Here is a 14,991-nt window from a genome sequence, read left to right on the forward strand (position 1 = left end):
AAGCTGTTGCACTTTGTATAAATAATTAAATATTTGTTGGAACAGAAACCTCATTCTCCAGTGAGTGCTCCAACCATCATGTGATAGGGTCAATCTCTTGCTTTCTCTCTGCCTCAATGAATATTTAATTATCTCCACAAAGTGAAAAAATTTCAAGAGAGACTTAAAGAGACCCACTCAAGAATACACACAGCCTGATAGTTAGGGTACTTACATGAGAGACCTGGGTTCAAAACCCTGCTCCATATCAGACAGAGCAGGAATTTGAAAACAGGTCTCCCACATCTCGGATGAGTGCCCAAACCACTGGGCTGTTGGCAATAATGGGGTAGGCATGAGAAAGGGCTGACCTGGCATAGGCACCTAACTCCAGCTGAGAATCACAAATGGAGATGGGCACCTCCCTCTGGCCTGTCAGAGAGGCACTGAAGTAACTTAGAGGATCTGGGCCCTACAGTTCATCCCTTTTCTCTATATTTCACTCATGGCTAGCTTAGGCAGCTCCCCACTCAGCTTACTGGTGTCTGAGGATACCTTTCCTGGGCACCTACCTCTCCCCATACAGTGCATGGGGAGCCTGGGTACCTAACTTGGGGATGTGTATTCCACTAGGTGGCAGGGTGCCTGGGAGTTAGGCATTGCAATGCCTAAATTGCCTTTGTGAATCTAGCCCAAAGTGCCTAAGTCACTTTTGAAAATGGACCTTAGCCTCCTATGTCACGTGTACTTTTGAACATTTTATCCATGGTCTAATGTGGAACTAGACAATCTGTGACAGACAGTATGTGATTATATGAAAGCTTTTCTAAAATGGAAGAGTTATCACTTCAAGAATGAATGTCAAGAAACACCTACATCCCACCCACTTCTGAGCCCTTGAACTGAGATAAACATTCAGTGATTATAGTCCAAAAGATGTGCACATGCTCAACAGGAAACCAACCAGTTTTAAATCTCCCAGATTACCCCATAGCAGCAAAACACCTTCACAGAGAAATGGGCTGAAATCTTCTCTCTCTCCCATTCACCTGTCAGTATTATTAAACTTCATTGTATAGGAGCTCTGATACTGGTTCTTGGAGCCATGAGATTTGCTAGATCTTTTGTTTTGTAATTACACAGAGAACCTCATCGTGCTTTCACTGAAATCAGCAGGACTGTCACCGAATTTTTTGGGAGAAGGACTGAACCCACAGACTTCATGGTAGATTTAGAGGTTGTTGGAGTTTTATAATTAGGATTTATACAAATGAATAATTACAAATCTTATAATTATGTATATATTTCCTAGTATTATATCAATTGCTTAACTTTTCTAACAAGAAATATTCACCTCTCTCTGAACTCCTCAGTTGTCTATGTGGATGATTAATCAGTCAAAAATGTTAAAGTATAAAGTCTATCTGACAGATTCTGTTGAGAACATATGTGCTGTAATTTTGCTGACTCCCTAGTGAAGGACAGAGTGCTGGCAAAGCCCAAAGGTTTATCAAAACACAGTGATAAATCCCAGATGTGATCTCAGCGTTTAGTACTTTCTATTTTGCTAATGTCTCCTAAAGCAGTGGTGTTGGGTTTTTATTTTTTATTTTCCAAATTCACAATAAATTGGTCTGACTTCTGGTACCTGGCACAGTGGCACACTTCCTCTCAACAACTGTAAGCCTGTCCGAAAAACAGAACAACATCTTTGAGATGGGGTGTTTATATGGGCAACTTTCAGGCACTGCAGTGAATGAGGCCCCACCTTCAAAGGGATTTCAGACCAGTGCTCACCTGATGAAAGCATGAACTGTTTTTGGTTGATTTGATTTACATGGAAGCAGCCAGCTCATTAGCTGAGCTGAACTTAAGGAAGCAAATGTAATGCACATGCAAATGTTTTTGTAGCTATTGGTGTCAATGTTGCTGCAGCTTTCCTTGGGGCAAGAGGACAAAGACAGCAGTGATAAGGCCTTGCAGAATCTACAAGTAGCTAAAGGAGGTCTAGCCACTAAAAAGATTTACATTCACAGGGCTGAGGTTAAAGAAATTAAATGAATGTAGCCAAGGCATGCTGGTTTATGTACTGAATTACACTGTATGCTGCACATATCCACTATCTAGCTATCTATTGTGACAAAGTTCCTGCTCTACCTTGGTGGGTCTTGCACTTATTGGCGAATTTGCTCGCCTTGGAGCTTCACGGCAGCCCCTCAGCTTGGCCGTTTTTCTGAATTCACAGTCCAAGTCGACTCCTCCTGTGTCTGACTAGGAGTTGGGAAGATTTGGGGGGAACCCGGGCCCACCCTCTCCTCCGGGTTCCAGCCCAGGGCCCTGTGGAATGCAGCTGTCTAGAGTGCCTCCTGGAACAGCTGTGCAACAGCTACAACTCCTTGGACTACTTGCCCATGGCCTCCTCCCAACACCTTCTTTATCCTCACCATAGGGCCTTCCTCCTGGTGTCTGATAATGCTTGTACGCCTCAGCCCTCCAACAGTCCGCATTCTCACTCTCAGCTCCTAGTGCCTCTTGCTCCCCGCTCCTCATACGCACACCACAAACTGAAGTGAGCTCCTTTTTAAAACCAGTTGCCCTGATTAGCCTGCCTTAATTGATTCTAGCAGCTTCTTGATTGGCTGCAGGTGTTCTAATCAGCCTGTCTTAATTGTCTCCAGAAGTTTCCTGATTGTTCTGGAACCTTCCCTGTTACCTTACCTAGGAAAAAGGAACCTACTTAGCCTGGGGCTTATATATCTGCCTTCTATTACTCTCCTATAGCCATCTGGCCCAACCCTGTCACACTATCTATCTATGTAGATAGACAGATAGATATAAAAACATGGGGGAAGTCAAAGGACCAACTGGTATATGATGGATATGATCTTAATATGCTAATTCATAGGAAAGTGACAAATTTTATTCTAGATGTGTCTATGTTGAGCATGCAGCCTCTCCTAAAACCATATTCTGTATCAAACTATCCTCTCAGACATTCAACTTACACAAGCTTGATTTCAACAAACTCCTCATGATCACTACAAGAGCAGATTCCGCAGACTCGAGGACCTTGTGATCTGGTCTTTTGTGACCGAAGAACCCCTCAATGCCAACCCTTAAAACTCTCAATTACAAGAATATCCTAGTTCTGTTACGTACATTCTGGTTCACCAGAGAATGTCATGTGAGGTCTTAAATGAAAGCCTGAGTCACACTAGTCATTAATGTAGTTGTGAAATGTACGTACAGATACTATGCAAGGAGATATGTATATATACTGAAAATATATTTTAAAGTCTGTATGAAGGCAGAGATCAGTGTAGCTCTAAATCTTGTCTTTTTCAACAACAGAAGTTGGTCCAGTGAAAGATATTACCTCACCCACCTTGTCTCGCTAAACAAGTTTTCTGTCAGACAGGGGATGTTTATTCACTGGTCTCTCTGTTGAAATGTAAATTAAGTATTGTCTCATTCATATCACCTGTCTAAACTGAATAGAGATGAAGTATTATAAGAATTTCAGAAAGGAACTAACAAGTATAGAAACACAGTGGGAAAACAGAACCTAAAGTTGAGTTACACTTCAAAGGTATGATGAACCATATTTGGGGAACAAAGATGACACCCCATCATCCTACATTTGATATTTCCATTCTGATTGCTTCCGCTGCTGTCTTTTGTTCCATTCTATGAACAAATCTCTTGTCTCCTGATCTGAAATGTCCTTCTTTAGGGTTATTCCTCTGTCTTCCCATAATTTTTTTAGCTCTTTCATGCTCATAGCCTCATAGAATCATGACTGACTCATGGTCACTAATCTTTAACCCTTAAAACTCTCAATAGCAAATTTAAATTTTGAACAGCATGGACGTTCTGATCCAAAACCCAATTGACCTGTGGTGATGTGTATCCTGCCAACTATGCCAAATGTGACCAGCTGCCTTGATGGACCACACTGAGAATGCCACATTCAGGGCAGACTGCAAGAAACACGGCAGACAATCCCACAAAACAGGTGGTTTATTCTATAATTAGATTCAGCAAGCCAGCAACAAAGGAGCTTCTGTAGCACCACACTGGTTAACAAGAAGCCAAAAACAGTTTCCTTTAGGCATTCCAGTCCTTGGCTCTCATCCAGACAAACAGGTCGAATAATAGAATCATAGAAGATCAAGGTTGGAAGGGACCTCAGGAGGTCATCTAGTCCAATACCCTGCTCAAAGCAGGACCAATCCCCAACTAAATCATCCCAGCCAGGGCTTTGTCAAGCCTGATCTTAAAAACTTCTAAGGAAGGAGATTCCACCACCTCCCTCAGTAACGTATTCCAGTGTTTCACCACCCTCTTAGTGAAAAAGTTTTTCCTAATATCCAACCTAAACCTCCCCCACTGCAACTTGAGACCATTACTCCTTGTTCTGTCATCTGCTACTGCTGACAACAGTCTAGATCCATCCTCTTTGGAACCCCCTTTCAGGTAGCTGAAAGCAGGTTCCAAATCCCCCCTCATTTTTCTCTTCCGCAGACTAAACAATCCCAGTTCCCTCAGCCTCTCCTCATAAGGCATGTGTTCCAGTCCCCTAATAATTTTTGTTGCCCTCCGCTGGACATTTTCCAATTTTTCCACATCCTTCTTGTAGTGTGGGGCCCAAAACTGGACACAGTACTCCAGATGAGGCCTCACCAATGTCAAATAGAGGGGAATAATCACGTCCCTCCATCTGCTGGCAATGCCCCTACTTATACATCCCAAAATGCCATTGGCCTTCTTGGCAACAAGGGCACACTGTTGACTCATATTCAACTTCTCGTCCACTGTAACCCCTAGGTCCTTTTCTGCAGAACTGCTGCCTAGCCATTCGGTCCCTAGTCTGTAGCAGTGCATGGGATTCTTCCGTCCTAAGTGCAGGTCCCTGCACTTGTCCTTGTTGAACCTCATCAGATTTCTTTTGGCCCAGTCCTCTAATTTGTCTAGGTCCCTCTGTATCCTGCTCCATGATTTTTCCAGGGATTGAGGTGAGGCTGACTGGCCTGTAGTTCCCGGGATCCTCCTTCTTCCCTTTCTTAAAGATGGACACTACATTAGCCTTTTTCCAGTTGTCCGGGACTTCCCCCGATCACCATGAGTTTTCAAAGATAATGGCCAATGGCTCTGCAATCACATCCACCAACTCCTTTAGCACTCTCAGATGCAGCGCTTCCGGCCCCATGGACTTGTGCTCGTCCAGCTTTTCTAAATAGCCCCAGACCACTTCTTTCTCCACAGAGGGCAGGTCACCTCCTCCCCATGCTGTGCTGCCCAGTGCAGTAGTCTGGGAGCTGACCTTGTTCGTGAAGACAGAGGCAAGAAAAGCATTGAGTACATTAGCTTTTTCCACATCCTCTGTCACTAGGTTGCCTCCCTCATTCAGTAAGGGGCCCACACTTTCCTTGACTTTCTTCTTGTTGCTAACATATCTGAAGAAACCCTTCTTGTTACTCTTTAACATCTCTTGCTAGCTGCAACTCCAAGTGTGATTTGGCCTTCCTGATTTCACTCCTGCATGCCTGATCAATATTTTTATACTCCTCCCTGGTCATTTGTCCAATCTTCCACTTCTTGTAAGCTTCTTTTTTGTGTTTAAGATCAGCAAGGATTTCACTGTTAAGCCAAGTTGGTCGCCTGCCACATTTACTATTCTTTCTAACATCAGGATGGTTTGTCCCTGTAACCTCAATAAGGATTCTTTAAAATACAGCCAGCTCTCCTGGACTCCTTTCCCCCTCATGTTATTCTCCCAGGGGATCCTGCCCATCAGTTCCCAGAGGGAGTCAAAGTCTGCTTTTCTGAAGTTCAGGGTCCGTATTCTGCTGCTAAAGTGAGATATTACTGAAAACATAATTCACCATATCTGAGGTTCTACCAATCCCAAAGCATCAGACATTTACCCCCAGGTCAATATATATTTCAGATTTTACCGAAATATCACACTGTTAGCCAAACTAACTAAAGACTTTTTAAACAAAAGACAAGAAGAGAGTTGCTGAATGGTTAAAGAATCATATACATACAAGTGTTTTTCAGTGTTCATGGATCAGGATCATAGCAGTGATGGAATAGACTGCTGGCTTGCAAAAGTCTCTTAGGTAACTTCCGAAAGATTGGAAGGTCCTCAGTCCATAGTTTAAAATATCCCTTTTAGTTGTAAATCCACAGTCCAGAGAACTGAAGCAGGAATGGAGCAAAATTGAGATGTCTCAGGTGTCTTTTAAATCTTTTGCCATGTGCATGGACATTTACTGTCCCAAACAAAGCCCACAGCCCCATGTATGGAAAGTTATTGACAAAGATGGAGTCTGAGGTCATATGTCCATATCACATGCCCTTACATGTTTTGCTGAATCACAGGGATGGCCATTGGCTCCTTGCTGTCTAAGGCATCCTCTGGAAAAGCTATCTGGAGAGTTGATTCTTCTTAATGGCCCATCAAGCTTGAATAGTCCATTCACAATGGACTGGCAAGACTGGATGTAAACTACCTTGTGAGTGTTACCCCAAGAACAAACATACTTGAGATATAAATACATAGCCAATATTCATAACTTTAGATACAAAGATGATACCTGGATTTAACCAGGATAATCAAACTTGACAGACTGTAACTTTTCCATTGATACCTTACATGATATACTTTGTACAAGATGTGTTGCAATTTTATAATAATGGTATCAATAATATTATAAATTGTCACCCATCTTTTATACGGTGTCACGTTGCACCTAGGTAGTAAATGGGCAGTGCATCTACATGCATGAAAACAGGATCACAACCAGTCATGGTTGCAAATGCTGCAGAAGACTTGAGTGAGACAAGGCTTCTTTAGATAGGAGGTTAGCGTGTTAAGTTTAGGCTCTAGAAAGCATGTTATGATTTTGTTTTATAGCAACCTTTTGTTTCCATTATTCTTACTCACTATCTCTTGACTCTTAAATCTTTGACAACAAATTTATTGTTGTTTTCACTATAAATATATCTCAGTGCCAGGGTACGAAGCTAAGTGCTGATCTTAAGTTGAATCATACATGTCAGTGTGTATACTGTTCGCTTGGGAACAGCAGACCTGGTACTTGTGTGAGTGTTCAGTGGATAAGGGGCTGGACACTACTGGGAATGCTTCAAAAGACTCCGGGAATAGAGTACACCTAGTGTTAACCTGAAAGGTAAAGTAAGGGCTGGCACAGCCCAGAGGAGAGTGCTTGGGTGGCTAACAGGCTGATGGTGTCAGGAAGCTGACACCCAGTTAAGCACAAGCCAGTCTCCCGCTCACTGGAGGAAGGGTGGTAACAAGTTGTCTCACAGTCCTGGGTACCCGAGAATCATCACAGCCTTTATATAATTTCTTTCAGGAGACTGCACACACACAGGCTTTTACTGAATTACAGTGACAAGTCTGGGCATCCCTTTAAAATAATACTTATCAATCTTCACAAAAATCAAACATCCTCATGATGAAAAGAAATTCACCCAGCAACAAAATGGAAGCTAACAAACTGCAAGCAAATACATTAGATTCTGTTTTTAAAACCTAAGGCAGGAAACCTCTCACTCTTCATTCCCTAAATGGAGAAGCTGCATTCTGCTATCTCTCAATGAGGATCCAAAGGAAAATTGCATTGCTTCACCCTTCAACTTCCTTTCCTATCAAGGAAGATAAATTTGAGCTTTCTGTGATGTTTAGTCTTATTATCAAATCCCCATCACAATCATCATAGATGGACATTAATTCACTGTCTTTCTCCAGTTCTTTTATTTAGCTATCCTGCTCACATGACACACCTAGGTTAGCCATTGTCTCTGAGGTTCATTGATGCCTGTTTACAAAATTTATGCATCTTGCTCTTTGGGTGAGCATCCATTATTCTAAATCTATATATTTGTTTTTCCATTGCTGAAAGCTACTTTCAGTACAGGGAAGGGCTCTCTCCATGGGCAATAACCTTGTGAGAAGTATTAATATAAAACTCATTCGTTCAATTCTTAATATTTTTGACATAGAAGTTGTTCATGTATTTTTCCAAAATACATCACCCTAGGACATGATGTCTTCCCTAATGATTGGAGATTACCAGCATCCTGAGAAATCAGTTACAGATGAAAAATATGGTTCACAAATTTAAGGGTGTTTATTGTGAGATGAAAGAAAAATAAAACACAAATATTAATCAAATAAACAAGTGCAAGTGGGACATTTGAGGCTCTGGTGTGTAACCTGTACCATAAATCTGAGGGGTTTAGCTGCAATGCGTATTCCAAAATAACTTCTTCTCCAACCTTACTAACCTGTAACAGAGAGCTTCGCTCACTACCTAGTTGTTCAGATCGTCTTGTTTCCAGGTTCTCCTAGGTTTTCTTTTTTATAGTTTTTTTAAATCTTTGGATATGGGAAACATCCACCTTATCTCCTCCCTCTCCATTATTCAGCCACGTTCTATTGCCTCTGTACTAGATGTCTTTCTCCTTCCTATTTGCATTCCTTCAGTTTGTAACAGAGTTTTATTTATTGTTGTTCTTTTATTCATTTGGGAGGCACTCAAAAATTACTGTGATGAGCATGTCACACTGTCTGGAGTGGGTCATGACCATGAGTGCCAACATTTGGGTAGACTGTCAAAAACAGGGCAGAAAGCCCAAACTGTTGGTACATTCTATAATTAGATTTCACCAACCCAGTAATAAGTGTGAACTCCTAAAGCACTATAACAAGCTTACCGGACAGTCCCCTTGGGCATTCCAGTCTACCTTGCCACCCAGGACTATGTGAAAGATGGTAACTTTACACCAAAAATCAAAATGATATTCAGGTTATTCCCAGTCCCAAAGGACCAATCACTTACCCCAAGTCATTTGTACTCAGATGTCCAACCAAAGACAATGCCTGTAGCCAATCCTGGGCTAAGCTAAATTAAGAAAAGAAATGAAAGGTATTTACAAGATTAAAACAGGAAACATATACACAAAAATGAGTTACAGCCTTATATTTAGAAAGGTAATATAAGCTAAGCAGCTCTATACGGCCTTTAGGGCTGACCCATACAAAGCAGCATGGGGAATCTTTACCCCTCAGAGTCCAGACAGCATAAAGAGATCTAGGCTACGTAAACACTACAGCTTACGTTGGCATAAGTTATGTCACTTGGGTGTGAATCAGATACCCTCCTGAGTGACAGAAGTTACACTGACCTAAGCGCCAGTGTGGACAGCACTATGTCAGAGGGAGAGCTTCTCCTGATGACATAGCTTATGGGGGCATGTTTTTAATGCCGACGGGAGAGCTCTCTCCTGTCAGCACAGAGCGTCTTTGCCACGTGGGCTGCAGCAGCACAGCTGTACCGGCACAGCGGCGTCACTGTAGGGAGCACAGTCAACAGGCTGTTTGTCCTTATGCTGCCTTACAATGGTTCATTTGGTTTCAAAGGCCCTCTTGTCTGCAGGACCGGCCCTTCACACCAATGAATGCGTCTTTTCTTCTTTGGTGGGTTACACAATTACACAGGTTTACAATGCAAATGCTCCCTATGACATTACACCATAGAAGACAGATATTATAAGTAGGATTAATATATGCAGCATCCTACAAGCATTCCATTAAGTGTAAATACTAAACAAACACTAATATCTATTTTAACTGTTCCAACCCACCGGTGAGCCAGACTGGTTTCCAGCCATGCCTTTGTCAGTGTTCAGTGAGGCTCTCGGCCTTGGCATGAGCTGGTGTCTGGCCTGCCAGTGTCACAGAGGTAATATGAGTACCTAGGTAGATATTTTTATTATACTTATTTATTAACTTCAATGGCCTTCAGCTAGGGATAATTTAGAGCAAGTTTTCTGGTGGATTTGGGGCAATTTAACCTACCAATATTCAAAATTTTTTAAAAGAGGGGATGGATAACTTTAGAAAGCAGACAACAGACCATGCCTATGAGTTGCGCGTAAATACTATTTCCCCTATTCTCCCACTTCAGGATACAGGTAATTTCTTTTCAAGTCAATCCTGTGGTGGGAGAATAAGGCCCTGGGTGCCCAGTTAAAAACCCATTAGCCCCTAATTGCAATTCCCAAGTTGGCCACCCTATTGTACCCTGCTAACCATTTTTTTAAATGTATGTCAATTGTATTGAGCCAGCACTGAGATGACCAGAACAGACTACTATCCAAAGTGGTGTGAGAAACCATACGACTTGCCATAACTCACGCTCTTCAAGTGCTGGACACTACCTGTAATAAATAGTTTTGTTATATCAAATTGCAAGAGCAGAAACTTTGTGTTTCCAGCACACTTGCTCTGTAAACATGCCATGGAATTGTAATCTTTTATCAAACAACAAACAATCCGTCATATACATATGATGGGAGGTTATGTAGAGCGTACACTATGTCGGATACTCCTTTTGTCTAGCAGCATCAGTCACTACATATTATAAGGTGCTTCCCTTGCATGTTGCCTGACTAGGCACTGCCCCAAACTGTAACTGGAAGTGTCCATGTATACAACCAACTTCAAATCCTAGTCCGAGTTTGTAAAGATATAAAGTGTTGAAAAGTTTGTTTCTGGAACCCTAATATTGGACTAAATATTCAAGAGTGAGTTCAGCACTTAGTGCACCTGAGATGGGGCTAGTGGTGGCTCACTAGAGGCCAGACTAGTCTCCAGATTTGCAGTGTCTGGCCTAACAGGTCCACCATGTACTCTGTTCCCTAATTACAGGGAATCTCTGGCATTTACCCACTTTAAAAGTGAGTTCTGCTGCTTGTAGCTGATTCAGGGAGTTATTCAAATAAGCAAGGTTCTCCTCCAAGGTTTGGCTGAAATCCATATGATTTCCACCTTGATTCCAGACAGAGGTGTATTAAAATTTATTCTTGTCAAGGAGTAAAACGTTTTTATTTTGTGGTTGATTCTTTGAATATAATTTGCACATTCAGAATGCATGAACAGTCGGCCTGCCCCAAGATTTTTTAAAGGCAAAGCGTCAAGTCATTTGAAAAGTAATTTATCGTGGGTATACAATAAGGTTTGGGATTAGACCTGTGACGTCAATGACAGAATAACTGAAGCATCCTTAATATAGGTTTTCGTTGAACAAGTGCCTAGGTTAGTAAGCGATTATGATTCAGCATAAAGAAACAGTAGAATATAGACTTTAGGTGCATGAGGAAAATACAGTATTTCATCATGAGAAGATATAGAGTATTATTCTGATGTCATTTTCACTGGGGTAGGTTTAGAATAATTCCACTGAATTTGATATAGTACAGCAGTATATTACTGTGTAAATCTGAGGAATATTAGACCATTATTTCAACATTTAACATAAGTACAACTTCAGGAAAACTTCTTCCATGCTGCTTTTTCATACCCCTTTTAATATATGTTTGAATACACAGGTAAGAGAACTCCAGTAAAAATGCCAAATAGCTGGCTCATTTATTTGCTTTCTTGTTATGAATATAAATGTTTAACTTTCTATCCTCACTCTTTTTTTCATTCTCCCAAACTCTGTGACAGAGTTGGACTATATTACTTCAATTAAATTATTTTTATAAAGTAAAATTTGACACAAGCCATCTTGTTTGTCTGTTGGACAGTTGGGAGTAAAATGTTTTGTTAAATACTTGCTAAATACATGTTTCTGCTTTTTTTATTATTATTATTAAGCTGACGAGGGAGCAGAAAATATCTTGCTGCCAGAGAAAAAAATGTCAAGTTTCCAAAATAAACTAAAAGAACACTCCATTTCTGTGGCCTAATGGATCACAGTCACATGCCTTAGAACAGGCAGGTTGAATGAAGCTATTCATTAATTACAGATACTGTGAAAATGTGAAAAACAGGGGGATCTAACTCTCCTCTCACGTCAGTTTTACTCTGGTGTAAGTCCATTGACTTCAGTAGAATTACTACAGATTTACACTACTTTGTGTGAAAGAAATACTGGAGCTTGGGGAAGCTGCAAGTCTGAAGGATGTGGCTGCAGGATGAGGTGAAAGGTAAAAATGGGGACTGAAGAAAGAGCTAAGGATGAGGTGTAGTTGGAAGGTGGGAAGAGTAAAAGAAAAGGGACAGTGTGAAAGTGTAGTCTAAGGGAGGGATAAAGTTAAGCATGATAGGTAATAGAGAAAGGTAAGGGAGATGGGTATGAGAAAATCCTCTCTCCTATATTAAGCCAACAACCTAACCTTCACGTTCAGTTCCTAGCCTTTGCTTATTACCTCATAGCTGCAGTTGTCTCTCCCATGATTATCTTTCACTCATAGCCCAGGCCCAGGGTATTCTCAAAACCTGTGGTTACTGAATTTGTTACAGGATCTATGCACAAAATAGTGATCCAGAAACTATTTTTAAATAATTTTTTCTAGGCCATACAGAGGTGGAGAAAAAAAAATCTTAATGTTGGTGGTGTCTTTATGAATTCAAAAGACCATCTAACACAACTGAAATAACTGCTTTTCAAAAAATGATGATTTAAAAATATTTCTCCTGGAAACGAAAGGAAGTACTTCATCCAGAAAACCTCCCACAAAATTCAATTGGCTTCAGAAGAGCAGTTATGCTAATTTTGAAAACTACATCCCCAATTCCTCAGTCAGTTCCATGTGCCTGACCTCTGTGCCAACACAGTGTCCCATTGACTAGATCCATTTACAGGACTGGGGCCTGTAACTTTGAAACAGAGAGATTTCCTGCATTAAGTAGAACTCTCAACACAACCTTAACTATGGATGTGTTTTAGTTACCTCCATAATAACTACAGGGCTATTGTATTGATGACACTGTACATTTTCAAATTTAACCCAATAAAGGATGTATTTTTAACAAATGTAACTGATGCTGCCACAAAACTTCCTGTCTGCTACACCAGGTTGCCACAGGTTTGAGGTTTCAGAGTATATGGTTACTTATAACCTTCACCCTTACTTCATTCCCCCTGCCATCTTTACTCCATTCCCAATCACCCACTTTCTATCATCTTGCTTACAGCTTGACAGGTACCCTAGTTAAAAACTGTAATTTATAATTTCCTTTCTTTCTTATTTGAGTCTTAAATGCCATGCTTCACATTTAGAAGTACTGACTAGAAGTTCAATGAAGTTATTCATAAAGAACTACCATGTTTACATTAGCAGTTGCACTGCTGGCTGCCAGTTTGTCTCAAAAATGGGATGGAGAATTAAGTCTTAATGAAGGCTATAAGCTCTTTGGTGCAGCGACTTCCTCCCACTGTGTGTTTGTACAGCACCTAGCACAATGGGGTCCCATGACCAGTCATGCCTTTTGCAATGATTGCAATACAAATAATAACTAACAGTAATAGAATAATGAACACAATTATTTGCTGGATGCATTTTTAACCATGTAAATGCTTTATCACAACTATTTGTATATGTTTATATATCTGTTTGTATTCCAACAGCTCTGCTTCATACCCTGTGTGGTCCTACAGAGAAGTCATAATACTGCATGTGTGATATCCCATTAAGTTTTCAGGGATTCAGTTAATTCTTTAGAACATTTTTCTTCCATTTAGGATGTTATATAAATGATATAAATAACAGAGATGGGTAAAAATTGCAAAATTCAGAACTAGATTCCAGTCGAGATTTGCAACACCCCTAAAGTTCAGAAATTGCGAGCTTTGGGATTTTAGTTTAGCCCATTATAATTTCTACCACTGCAGCTAACAACAGTGGCAGAGCCAGGACTAGAATACAGGACTCCTGGTTCCCAGTTAAATATGGGCCATTGGTAAAACTTAGATCCAAATCTAGTTTTCCTTAGACAAAGAGTAACCTATGTTCCATAACTTCTAAATTCTCTGTGATCTGCTACAGCATTATCACAACCTGAGAGATCCACTTAGATGAACAAATGACTTGAACTTTAAACTGTGCTTTCAGTAGTAGGGAATTGCTATTCTGACATTACTGATGTGCAAACAGCTTCACAGCTTGTAGCAGCCTCTTAAATGAAAGCCATTGTAATTTCTCAGTAGCGTACTGTAACAGTAGACCCAGGGTGAAGATGAGGTTATATTTAAATGGTCAGAACTTCAGGGATAAAATCCAGACATTTCTAAACATTTTACTGTATTTCAATGATATAACCCCTAGGGCTGGCCTGTCAATTTCTATTGACTTTAATGGGAGCTGTAACACACATTTTCCAAGATAAGCAGACCCCACACAATTGCACTCCAGGATACCCAGGCTAAATCAGCAAGGAACTTTCAAATATGCTCTCTCTCTCTTTTCCTCTTTCTATCATTTGTGCACACACCTGATTCATTTAGCATTGTCTTTTAACTCCCAGCCAACTGATTCTCAACACAGTGTGTAGGTAGAGCTGTGCTTTTAGCTTTAAGGGTATTAATCTTTGTAGGTGCATTTTTTCAATGGATTTCCATTTCACTAATTTTCAAGAAAGAAAAAACTAAACTATTTGCCCCAAACTGCTCCATTTTTGTTTTCTCCATCACCCACCTGCAAGTACCACATCATACTGCAACCCCAACTGTAGAAACCAGTATGCGAATAAACATAAAAACATGAAGTAATGAGAGAGCTCTAAAGGCCCTGGCCATTCTGAGATGCAGAATAGTCAGTACAAGTTGTTGGACAGCAGTGTACTTAGGCCACTACATTTTAGATACTATGAGACTGGGAAGCCAGTCTCTACTACTGTCCTTTGTGTTTTGCCTTGACAACTCTTTGGATCAAATTTACAGGATTTTTTTATAGTGATACTCAATATTTTAATGCATGCTAGCATGAGTTGCTCAAATGGGGAAATACATCCCGTTTCATTCTTTTTTTTAGTCATCACTAGCTTATAGTTTCCTCTGTCAGTTATTCTTGCTCAGAAACCAAAGTATGCTTGGAATTGTAATTTGGAAAAATGTTGTGGACTTGTGGTAGTGATCGCATTGACTACATGCCATATCCCTCTTAATGAGCTTTGTCATCTCCATATCAAGT

General features: G+C 40.6%; 1 long non-coding RNA gene across 1 annotated transcript in view; it reads right to left on the minus strand.

Moving 5' to 3' along the window:
• Positions 1-9,207, minus strand: part of LOC140913871 (uncharacterized) — a 29,353-nt gene extending 20,146 nt beyond the window's left edge. The window contains exons 1-2 of the long non-coding RNA XR_012159679.1: positions 9,132-9,207; positions 8,853-8,915 (exon numbers count right to left, since the gene is read on the minus strand). This is a non-coding gene — a long non-coding RNA (uncharacterized lncRNA). The remainder of the gene's footprint in view (positions 1-8,852; positions 8,916-9,131) is intronic.
• Between the last annotated feature and the right edge of the window lie 5,784 nt (positions 9,208-14,991).

This window comes from Lepidochelys kempii, chromosome 6, assembly GCF_965140265.1.
Source record: "Lepidochelys kempii isolate rLepKem1 chromosome 6, rLepKem1.hap2, whole genome shotgun sequence".
Taxonomy (NCBI): domain Eukaryota; kingdom Metazoa; phylum Chordata; order Testudines; family Cheloniidae; genus Lepidochelys; species Lepidochelys kempii.